Source organism: Ctenocephalides felis, unplaced genomic scaffold, assembly GCF_003426905.1.
Source record: "Ctenocephalides felis isolate EL2017-DRISC unplaced genomic scaffold, ASM342690v1 CF-g0.4_SCAFFOLD_01170, whole genome shotgun sequence".
NCBI lineage: Eukaryota > Metazoa > Arthropoda > Insecta > Siphonaptera > Pulicidae > Ctenocephalides > Ctenocephalides felis.
The window spans coordinates 74,066,583-74,079,964 of NW_020537324.1; positions in this window are offsets into that span (position 1 = coordinate 74,066,583).

Here is a 13,382-nt window from a genome sequence, read left to right on the forward strand (position 1 = left end):
AGTTCTTTCCCAAATTATTCCTTTCTTTCTATGATCAGTAAATAAATAAATAATAATAATAATTAAATAATTTGTATATAAAATCGATCATCAGTATATTTATTTCTAAATACTTTTTTTATTAAAATTATTTAAGTCCAAATTTCTTAAGTCCTTTCCCAAATTAGTCTTTCCTTCTACAATTCTAAATCAATACAACTGGAGTAGAAAATATATCTCCGAATTGGTTGGTGGGTTGGCGGATGGGTTGATGGGCTTTAGGGGGTATAGGTAGTAGAAAGCACTTTATGTTATGTAGCATTTGGGGCCGCTTATTTGTTAGCAGTTACCTGGAAATAAACATGCCCAAACCCGGAGACTTTTCTTTTGCACCGTTTCACAGAAAGGTATGGGACAAGTTTTAGCCGTTTTTGCTAACTCCAAAATAAGGGTTGGGGAAAATATTTGGATAAAATTGTGATTGACAAATGGTATTTGATTTTGTTTTTTTAGTATTTTCTTGTGTTATGTGATCTATTTGTGGTAATATATTTCGTCAATTCAGTATATCCTCACTCTTTACAAAATATCCTTGCAAATAACGTGGAAAAAAGAAATATTTTTGAGTGATTTTGAATTGTACATTTTTTAGCCAATTCAACAATTCAGTATCGTTACCGTTTACAATGAATTTTTGCTAATCACGGATTAAAGATATCCTGAATGCTTCAATTTATCTTAAACTCCAATAGTGAAACATATATTTAATCAAAGGCAATTTTAAAACTTTTAACTTATTTCAATACGATAAGAGTGAAATCTAAAATATTTAAAAATTTCAAAAGAATTTATTGTACAAAGCAAAATTATTAACTTCGCATAGGGTAAGTTAAGGAAATTGAAATTTTTTGCATATCTTCACGTTTTGAAAGTTTCTGAACATTTTGGCATACCTAAAAAGAAATGGATATGTGTGTGTATAATGTTTGGATTCAATTTTTCGTCTACGTTTTCGTGAGCACGGATCAACGGATTTGATTGTTTCAAAAAACATTCGATTCCTATTGATAAGAAGATATGTTGATTAGTTTTTGGCAAAGGCAGGTCAGGCCATTTCGGAGATATGGAGCAAATATTGCAGAAAATAAAAATCAAGTTATTGAGAGAACCGGACATCCGATTTGAATGATTTAAAAAACATACTGCTTGCATTGACGTAATGGAGATTTTATTCGGTTTTTGCAAAGGCGGGTCCAATGGTTTCGGAGATAGAGTAAAAAAATGAAAAAATGCCATTTGGCTGTCAAAAATTATGTATTTTGTGATATTAATTAACTCATATGAATGGGTATAATAAATTTTTAAGAAATTTCGAAGTTTTCAAATATTTCATAAAAAAATTAGTTTTTATAAAAAATGCAAGTTTTAAAAATATTTTTAAGTTTTTAAAAAATATAAGTATTATTAAAAGAGGCAAATTAAAAAAAGCAAAAAAAAAATCAATAATAATATCGTTTAAATGTAGTACATATTTCCAAAAATGTTCAAAAAAAATCAAAATTTGCAGAAAAATAATCTAATTTTTATTTTCTGAGCTTTTTAAAATTTTGAATTGCAGCCCGAAAAGTTCCAGCAATTAGCCTCAAGGCACGATGTCATACACCACTAGTTTTAGATATATAATATACGAAATTTGATCAAACATAGTTCCTAAGGGTAATCAGATTATCATATTTTAACCGTTATATACTAGATGAATACTATAGCATCCACGTCAAGTGTTACTCTTCCATTTTACGCATTGTTCTTGTCCAAGCTAATTAGTGACTACGGAAAATTTTTAGAAAATACAAAAATACCTTAAGAATTAGTTAATCAGGCTATAGCAAAACAAATTCAAAATATTTGTCTTTAAAATTTGAATGCTATAGCATCCACGTTCAGGAACATGTTATTAAAGTCGGAAATATACAATAACATGGGTAACACACATATGTACATTTATTCTTCTAGTTAGATTATCATATTTTAATTGTTCTATACTACACGAATGCTATATCATCCACGTCAAGTAAAATGCTTCTATTTTACGCAATGTTCTTGTCCAAGCTAATTAGTGACTACGAAAAAAGATTAGAAAATACAAAAATACCTTAAGAATTAGTAAATTCCAAATGTTTGTCTTTAAAATTTGAATGCTATAGCATCCATGTCCAGGAGCATGTTAATAAAATCGGAAATGTACAATAACATGGGTAACACATATATGTACATTTAATCTTCTAGTTAGATTATCATACTTTAATCGTTCTATACTAAATAAATGCTATAGCATCCACGTCAAGTATTACTCTTCTATTTTACGCAATTTGTTTGCCAAAGCTAATTAGTGACTATGGTAAAAATTAAGATAATACGAAACTACCTACAGAATCAATTAGTCATTACTTGTACAGATGTAATAAATACAAAAATGTAGGGTTAAATAAAATTAAATTCCAAATAGTTCACTTTAAAATTTGAATGCTATAGCATTCATGTCATTCTGAATCACAATGAAAAGATGTATTCAGAAGTGGCGTTACCGAATCACATTGACGTAAATACTATTCTAGATTAAAATTTATAAAACGTACAATTAATTTTTACCAAGTCATAAATGCACATGCACCCTTAAAATTTTATTTGAGACTATTATTTGAGATTATTATTTTTCCTATCCCTGTTCCGTTTATCTGGCCTTATATCAAAAGCGAAATGTTTGAGGTTTTCCCGAAATCACCTATTGGCGAATTACGGCAAGTGAAGTGAAGGGGTGAAGAACACAGGGCGAATAAGGGATGAATAAGGGCGAACGGCGGCGAACGGGGGCGCTATCTATCGCCACGGCTGCCGCAGTTACGCAGATAAAACCGTAAAGAAGGAACCGGAGGAGCAAACTGACTACGATTCAGAACGAACGCCTCTACTACCCGGAGAAAGTCCGGGGAATGGGTACGGTGGAGGAGTGAACGATCTTTAAACAAACGAAACACAAAAGATATGAAGATGAATTTTTTATGTATACCATAAATAATAAAAAATGATATATTAATAGAGCATATATTTTATGTTAAACCATAGCAGAATAGCTTATAACATTTATGTAATTTTGATTGCTGTTTATTAATTAATAAAAAAAAAAAAGAGTGCGCGTAAGGATCACACGCGATTGAAGTAAAACTTATTTGCAATTATATTGTAGCAAATCTAAGTTGAGTAAAAATAATACATCATGTAAAAATTTTGAATAATGTTTATTAGTAATATGGTAACACTCGTGATGCACACATTTATTAGTGTCACTGTCAACCATTATACACATTTATATAATGATAAATTATAAATTATATATTTATGATTACATTAAAAATATGTATAATATTTACAAACAATAATGTAATCAAAGTCACACTTCAAATATGACATGATCGTTTTAAAGTAATTGCTGATTAATAAATTCTATAATATTCATTCACACAGTGGATTATGTTAAACAACGCCAAAACAAATATTGTTTTTGCAAATTAACTCATCCTGTAACAATTGTGTTTGAAGAACTTCATGTAATTAAAATTAACATACATTCATTTACTGTTTGTATTTTTTTACTTTTTCGCTGACGATATAATCTCATTCCTTGAACAGCTGTAATATCCGTCTTGCCTAACAAATTGAAGCCATACTTTTATATTTGTTTTATTAATCAAGCCCTGCACATAGCTTGATCTATGAATCATTTGCTTTTTTATGTGAACATTAATGCAATAATCATCATCAATATTACGAGGTGATAAATTAACCATATTATTAATGTCAACAGGCACATTTAAAATTTGGCCAAACATTCCAAATTGTCCATTTGCGTGTCGCAATCGTCTAATTTGCATGAAACACAACCTAGGTGAAATTAACCTTTCAGATACAGTATCTAGTTTAGGTCGATAATTTGGTATAGTTGGAAATATAAACCCGTTAAACTTACACAAAGTGGGAATTTTACCCGAATTTAATATCTTTCGAAAAGTTTGACATCCAACCTGATTATTTTATCCAACCTAACCCATGTCGCGCCTAAAGAAGTTTTACTTCAAAAAATGTTTAGAGACTACGAGCTAAATACAAAACTCAAGTGTAAGTCGACACATTTTGTTTTGTTTTTGACATATGATTTGACATTTGATGTATTTTTTGTTTTGCTCGCAGACTAGATCGAATAATTGCGATTGCTGCGCTTACTAGCGTCGTAGTGTTCAACTTCACGTTGGCGTTTTCGTTGCATTTGTACGGATTTACACCCGTGTCGCGCCTAATGAAGTTTTTACACCCATGTCGCGCCTAAAGAAGTTTTACTTCAAAAAAAAAATTATGTTAATAAGTTCAGTTTGGGTCCGAATTCTAAGCAATCCACCTACAACAAGCTTCTTGTATACAAAGTCGTTTTAAAACCAATTTGGACTTTCTTTTCTTTGGACCAATTTCACTCTGGGGTAGTGCCAGTCGATCTAATTTAAACACCTTACAGAGAGCTCAAAACAAGATCCTCAAAAAATACTGGGGGCTCCCAGGTATGTACCTAATTGGCTTGTTCAGTACTCCAACATACAAACAATAGCGGAAGAAATTAGTAGATTTGCTGCGAAATATAAGTCAAATGAACTAGCAAAGGACCTACATTCTGCGAACACTGTCAAGAGGCTAAGAAGATTAGATCCATTAGACTTAGTATAGTTATATATTTAGTATAGTGCTTGTAATTATTCTCACATATTTATATTTATTATCTGCTTGCAATTATTGTCACACATTTATATTCATTATACTAACTTGAAATACTACCAATATGTAGTATTTTAAAAACTTATTTAATAACTAATCACAACAATTACTGAATGCCTTCTCAGGCAGTTGTAATTTAGATGGAAATAAAAAAAAAAAAATTATCTGTATCATAAATAATAAAAAATGATATATAAATAAAGCATATATTTAGAGCATAGCATTAGAGCATATATTTATGAATGATATTTAGATATTTTCTGGTATTCTAACTATGTGCTATCTAGTTTTATAAAAGATCTTTAGTTAAAATAAATATTTAAGTTTTAATTTATCAAAAATTTTTCCATCCCATTTATGTTTTTCTTAGTGTTGTATTGTCCTTAAATATATGGTTTGTGGTTTTTGTGATATTTTTGCCACATAATAAATATTATTTAGATTAAAGTAATAGTTAAGTGAATTTATTATAGTTTAAATAATTGTTTTGTTATCTTCAAATGAAGATAGATATTCATGTTGTAAATTTATAGATTGTATATATTTTTTTCATATTAAATGTAATAAAAAATCTTATAAAATAAATATAATAAATAATAAATAAATGTAATAAATGATATTTTGAAAAACTTAATAAAAATATGTGTTGTTTTGCATAATTATCATCTATATTTCTGGTGATATTCATTTTATTATATACTAGCTTCTAACTTTATCTGCGATCTCATTAAGTGAAATTTAAAAAAAAAAGTTAAGTTTAGCAGTTTTATCTAAAGTGTGCTTTATGTGAAGTTTTTTGTATTAGATTTAAGAAATATCTTTGGAGATGTACTGAACGATTTTCAAAACGAAAAAAAAACAAATATGTAAAATATATTATATTTTCTAAAATTAATATAAATTCATAGAAACTTCAAATTTATATATATACTAGATGACCCGACAGACATTGTCCTGTACCCACTACCTACAATTTTTTAATATACTAATATTTAACCTAACCTAAAAACAATAATTATTGTTTTCCATATAAGCACCTGTATTTTATATTATTCTAATTTCTGGTACATCTCAGCTGCTTTTTAGCAATAATAATACAGACGTCATTTTCTTTATTCATAATCATGAATTTATTATACATATTCCAATATTGTCTAGACTCATGAGTAAATTAAAATTTTTGGCAGATAACAGTTTTCAATCGTTTTTAATGCCAAACATATCTCAAATATTTTCAATGCCAAACAATGACATGTCGTTGATGGCATTTTTATCTATTTATTTCTTCAATATTACTATATATTTATAATCACATACATCTTAACAATTTACCTTAACAAACTTCAGAAAGATTTATCAAAATCCGAATAATCGTTTAGGAGTATACTGACATACATGCATTACAGAAGGATTTATATATAAGATATATATTATATAAGGTATATATTATAATATATATATATATATATATATATATATATATAAGAGGAAATGATTTAGAAACTCACCAAAAGCGACTTGATCCAAAACACAAAACCTGCAAACAATAAAAAACTATATTAAAAAAATATCATAAATAGCTAAATTATAATTAGTTAATTTTCTATCATATTCATGTTCATATTAAATACAAATACTATTATTAATATATTATAAGATATGATATAATATGATTATAAATCAATACCAAATATTCTATGAACAGAAGTTAATCAAAAACTATCTATAATTAACAATATATCAGGCAATTATAACGTATGAATATTAATCCAAAGTATTTTCGCAAGAAATAAATTCACCAAACATGACTATAGGCTTCCTAAGAGCATCGAAAGTTCATTTTTGAAAAATTTTAAAATACCTATTCAAAAAAAAACTTCAGTCAGTCACTAAATTATCTAGTAAAGTTTCCATGGCCCGAATGAAAAATTTCCTGATATTATACTGGCAAGTATCGCAGGAACTCAATTTACCAAACCCCTTCCAATAATTCCACTCAGTTTGCAAATTTTATGATTTTCAATTAACGTTAAAGATTATGCATGAATAATGTACAACAGAGGAGTCTCTTTCGTCTTAATACTTAATACTGGGTGCGAGTACGACTCCTACCCCTTTCCTCTCGTCGTTTTCCCCGTCTTTTACTCGCTCAGCGGAAAATTAACAATTATTACGAACTAAGTACGAAGACATTAATTAATAACACCTAATGATAACTTCCCGAGAAGGATTTTGGATGATGACTTTCCTCGTCGAATGTGGAAAAGTTGATATGAGGATAAGGGAATATGTTGGGAGATTGTTTTCCCGAAGAAAAAGTTTATGTTGCAGTCAAAAAATCTGATTCGATAATTTTAATGTTTTCTCGACGTTTCACGTCATTCTGAATCGTTTAAAACCAAATTTGGAAAAAGTATGTGTTTTTGTATGTGAGCCGAAATTTTTGAATGTTTGTCGACGTTTTCTCCAAAACTGCTAAACTGTTTTTCAAAGTTTAAAAGTCAATAAAAGAACTATTTTTACAAATAGCCCAATGTTCTCCCCAAGTTTTTTTCGAAAATACCACGAAAAATTACCGGGTCACAGAAACAAATATTTAAAAAAATTAAGTGAGGAATCTCCTACTCGAAGATTGAAAAAAAAATGGCCATACGATCTTAAATGAAATGTTAAAAAAGAGGTATCTCATAGGAGATAAACTCTTTAAATGTATTTACATCCAGCATTATGTCTTTAAAAATTATATTATTTTGATCGGCAATAAATCTATGCAAAAAAACCTCTTTGGCAAAAATTCTTAATAATTACGTTTTTTCCACAAAATCATCTCGACCAATTATATCAATTCGGTTCAAATGACGACATTGACGCCCAATGACGAATCAGTATTAGTGGCGTAACGCATTTCCGTTCTTCTTTTCAAAAACTGGAAAATAAATTAAATTAAATTAACAAAATTAACGACAATAACCATACAGTTTTACAAAGGCTATATAAAAACATGAAATCATTTTGATCTAATTTTTTTCAGGACTGTTACTGACGTTGAATTCTGGGACACCCTGTACATATGCAGTTATTATTTTCCCGTAGGATAAGTTTTAGTAATTGTCCAAAAATTGAAATTAACAAATTTTGCATATATTTACGTTTTAGTCGTTTCTGAACACTTTGGCATACCTCAGAAAAAATGGATGTGTGTGTGTATGGATAAAATTTTTCGTCCACGTTTTCGGGCGCACGGATCAACCAATTTGAATGGTTCAGAAAACATTCGATTTCTATTGATAGGGAGATGTGCTAATTAGCTTTTGGCATAGGCAGGTCCAGCCGTTTCGGAGATACGAAGCAAAGCATGCAGAAAGTAGAAATCGAGTTTTTCAGAGAACGGAGTATCGGATTTGAATGATCTAAAAAACATTCAATTTGTAATTACGGGGAGAAGTGGTGACTAGTTTTTGGCAAAGGCAGGTCCAGGCGTTTCGGAGATACGGAGCTAAAGGTGCAAAAAATGGCAGTTTTTGAGAGAACTAAGCGTCCGATTTGAATGATCTAAAAACTTTCTGCTTGTATTGGCAAAACAATTGCTTTTGAAGATAAAAAAAATATTACATTCATTTTTATTTTCCATAAAATATTTTTGTAATTTTGGATTAAAAATTTAAAAAAATACCCAGACTAAGCATAGTCTAAGCGCCATTCTGGTACAAACGTTTACCCAAGTGCGTTTAGACTGTTTATGTACTGGAGCACTTTTCCAATTTTGTGAAAACTATTGAAAAATGTGAAAATGCCGCCAAGCTAAGCACAGTACAAGTGAAAATGTCGCACAGAATTATTTGCAAATGCGTTTAGACTGTGACGATACGGGAGCAAGATTTTCAATTTTGTTTAAATTAGGCAACTATTAATTATTTTCAAAATTGAATTCGAAATGATATGACGATTGTTAATGTTTCAGGAGATAAATTGATTTATGATTTACATTTGATTTGCTCAGATATAACAAACAAGATGGCAAAAATAATGAAAGTTACAGTATTTGTAATAATGTATTTGAAAATGTTTAAAATTTCTCGAATATTTCATTACGGTACGGTAAGTTCCAGCAATTTGTCTTAAGGCACTATGCCATACACAACTTGCTTCTAATTTTGTTAAGGACAGTTACTGACGTTGAGTTCTGGGACACCCTGGTACACATACACGTATTTTATAAATTCTCTCGTCACAAAAGAATTACATTTAACAATCCTGTCAAGAACAAGTCCGCTGTACAAATTTCCTTTACACTATCTGCTTTCCAACTTTGAAATAATTTCAAAGAAAAATCGCATTATCAAGTCACAAAATACTTAAAACGCATAGAAATTTCCAGCTTCACAAAGAAGAATATTATTATAATTACAATAGCAACTAGGTAGGTACTAGGTAGATAGGTGGGTATTCATTCGAAAAGTGTGTGTACGTGTGTTCTTGTGTTGTGTTTATCCTCGCCTTGTATAACGTTATCATTATAATTCGAATAATGTATTTCTCTCTCAACAATACAATGATATTCGTTTGCTCAAAGAGTTGCCGCCGAGCTGTTGAAGCGATGCCGCTGCAGCAGAACTAAAGTTACCCAAAGCGGATTTAAATACACGGAAAGCTATTTTAGTATTTTGTGCACACATTAGTAGGGGACACCGGGGGATAGTGGACACAGATAAATTAGTTAAGACAAATTCTAAGGTATACCAAAATGTTCAGAAACCTCTGAAACGTGAATATATATAAAAATTTACATTATGACTTAATTAAATCAATATGTTCTAGAAGATATCTATCGCCAAAAAATGTATAAAAATCGTCAAAAAATCTATTTCAACAGTTAATTACGAGAAAACGCCCCGGCCGATCTTTACCAAAAACCAATCAGAACGATTCCCAACCAATATCTTTCAAACGGTTTTTGAATTTAAAAATTATAAATTAGTTAAGACAAATTGCTGGAACTTACATAGATAAACTAATGGTGCCTTAAGGCAAATTGCTGGAACTTCTCGTGTCGTAATGAAATATTCGAGAATTGTTAAATGTTTTCAAATGAATCACTATGAATACTGTAACTTTGTGGTACATTTTTGTATCTGAATTAACACTATGAGCAAATCAAATCTAAATCATAAATCTATTTATCTCCGTTAACAATCGTTATTTCATTTCTAACTAAATTCCAAACTAGTGGTGTATGGCATCGTGCCTTAAAGCAAATTGCTGGAACTTCCTGTACTGTAATGAAATATTCGAGAAATTTTAAACGTTTTCAAATATATTTTTACAAATACTGTAACTTTCATTATTTATGCTATCTTGTTATATCTGAGCAAATCAAATGTAAATCATAAATCAATTTATCTCCTCAACATTAACAATCGTCATTTCATTTCAAATTCAATTTAAAAAAAAATAGTTGCCTAATACTTAAACAAAATTAAAAAAGTGCTCCCGTATAGTTACAGTCTAAACGCATTTGCAAATAATTGTGTGCGACATTTTCACTTATACTGTGCTTAGCTTGGCGGCATTTTCACATTTTTCAATAGTTTTCACAAAATTGGTAAAGTGCTCCAGTACATAAACAGTCTAAACGCACTTGGGTAAACATTTGCACCAGAGTGGCGCTTAGATCGTGATTAGCATGGGTGATCTTTTGAATTTTTAATACAAAAAATTAAATTTTTGTTAATTAATAGTAATTGGAAAGGTGCTCCAGTACAGAAATAGTCTAAACGCACTTGTAAATATATTAATCTGGGTAGTTTTTATTGGAAAGGTTCTCCGTACAGTAAACAGTCTAAACGCACGTGCGAAAGCATTTGTACCAGGTTGTCGCTTAGACTGTGCTTAGCCTGGGTAATTTTTTGAATTTTTAGACCAAAAAATTACATTTTTTTTAATTAACATCAAAATGAATGTACTCCAGTACAGTCACAGTCTAATCTAATGTTCAAAAAATATTTTTTTTGAAAAATTATAAATTAAATTGTAATTTTGAAATAAAAATAAATGCTTTTTCCAAAAACTAATCGTTTTTTCTGTCTGTCAATACAAGCAAAATGTTATTCGATTCACATGCACAAACACACATCAACTTTTTTTAAAGGTATGTCAAAATGTTCAGAAACTTCTGAAACGTAAAGTTATATAAAAATTTTCATTTTCGTATTTGAACGTTTACTATAACTTACCCTAGGGCAAGTTAAAAAAGTATTTAACTTCAATTTAAATATTTTTGATATACAAAAAAAAATTTGGAAAAAAAAATTCTTTCTCCAAAAGCGTTTTGTCAATACAAGCAAAAGGTTTTTTGAATCATTCAAATCGGATGCTAAGTTCTCTCAAAACTTCCATTTCTTACATATTTGGCTCCGTATCTTCGAAACGACAGGGCCTGCCTCTGCCAAAATATAATCACCACTTCTACTCTTGATTGCGAATCGAATGCTTTTTGAATCATTCATATCTGATGCTCAGTTCTCTCAAAAACTCGATTTCTATTTTCTGCACTATTTGCTCCGTATCTCCAAAATTCCTGGACTTTCCTTTGCCAAAAACTTATCAGCACGTCTCCTAATACTTATACAAATCGAATGTTTTTAGAATAATTCCAATCGGTTGTTCCGTGTGCCCGAAATTGTCGACGAAAATTTGTATAGCAATATATACATACACAAATACACATCCAATTTTTTCTAAGGTATGTCAAAATGTTCAGAAACCTCTGAAACGTAAAGATATATAAAAATTTACGTTATGATTTAATTACATTAATATGATCTAGAAGACCAGGATATCTATCGCCAAAACAATTCATAAAAATCTTCAAAAAAAATTTTTCAACAAAGAAACAGTTCGGCTTATCTTTGTCCAAGATTAATCAGCACGAATTCTAAATAATATCTTCCAAATAGTTTTTGAATTTTTAAAATCGAGTCAAAATTGCGGGCTAAAACATGGAGGAAAAATGTTTCACTCGTCTTCTAATGGTAAAGAAACGGCTCAGCCGATCGTCGCACAAAACTGAGAAACGATAGTCCGCATCGAGATACATCGAATGGCTTTTAAATTTTTGAAATCGGTTCAGGCATTTTTGAGAAAACGTCGATTTACGGCTAAAAATCTGTTTACACGCGCGCACACACACACATACTTCTTCCAAATTCGGTCTCATTCGATTCAGAATGGCTTGAAACGTCGAGATATCATAAAATTAGCGAATCGCATTTTTTTTTATGAAAACAAACTTCTCCTTCGGGAAGTTAATAATAAAAGTAATTGTAATTATATTAATATAATAATATAATTATATAATTATTATCAACATTTATGAGGAAGTATATTGAAAGAGCTCTAATACTAAAAATGCATTTTTGTTATATTATATAATCAATAAAATTTATGTGTCGATATATATATATATATATATATATATATATATATATATATATATATATATCGATTATTACTTACCATATAATTTACAAATAATTTTGTTAAAATCGCACACGACACACAATAAACGCAACGACCTTCGACAAGGACAAAAGACAAAGTCTGCAGAATCAAAACAAAACACGACCGACACGATGTTAAACAATTCGAGAGCCTTCCAAAGACTGATTTCGTAATATTTTTTTCAAATATTTATTGACCCTATTCAGGTGTTGCCATATTTGATAACAAATCCAATGTGCAAGGTCATGGATTATACAATTTGTGGATCAAATAGTAATAGAAGGTGGAGTAGTACAAGAAGTACTGAGATTTAGGGACTAATGTTATGCCAAGGCTATATTATAAAGAACTTTCTATACTAAATATTGACAAAAGCCATTTGGTTGCTGTGCAGTCAGGCGTTTTTCTCAGCTTGTCAGATAGAAAGGATAACCTAGAAACCGCACAAGAACATTATATATAAACAATAGTGACTTCATAAACAGTGTTACCACAAAAACTTTAATCAATACTAGTATTTACTTATTAATACAATCAATCATTTTTACATACCATTAGAACTAATTAATTTTAATCATTCTTATACATTTTTATTGTAACTTTGTCATTACACCATAACTACGTGAAGCAATGTTGAAAAATCATGTAAATTAATTTCCCATTGTTTTTTCAAACGTGGCGGCATGTTCGAGCCTCACAAATTTCATTCATCTATCTTTGTCTACCCGACATAATTAAATAGTTTCCTACTCTAGTATACTATTTATAAATAAATACTATTTATTCTATCTAAATATAAAAAAAAACGATCTTAGATAACAGGATCTTTTTGACCCAGCTTCATAACATACGAGTGACGTTGCAGTTTATGTGTAAAACGTCTGAATGCACAGCAAATACATGACATTTTGACAGTATGATTCAGTAGCACAATGTATAGAAGTTGGAACGTAACATGGCCTTGCCATAACATTGCTCTGTGTTAATTTACTAATCATAAATAATCTTAAAATATTCTAGATTTTTTTCTTATTATCCCCGGTGTCACCTAAAGAAATAGCTCTGAGAAATCGTCGCTTTTGTTA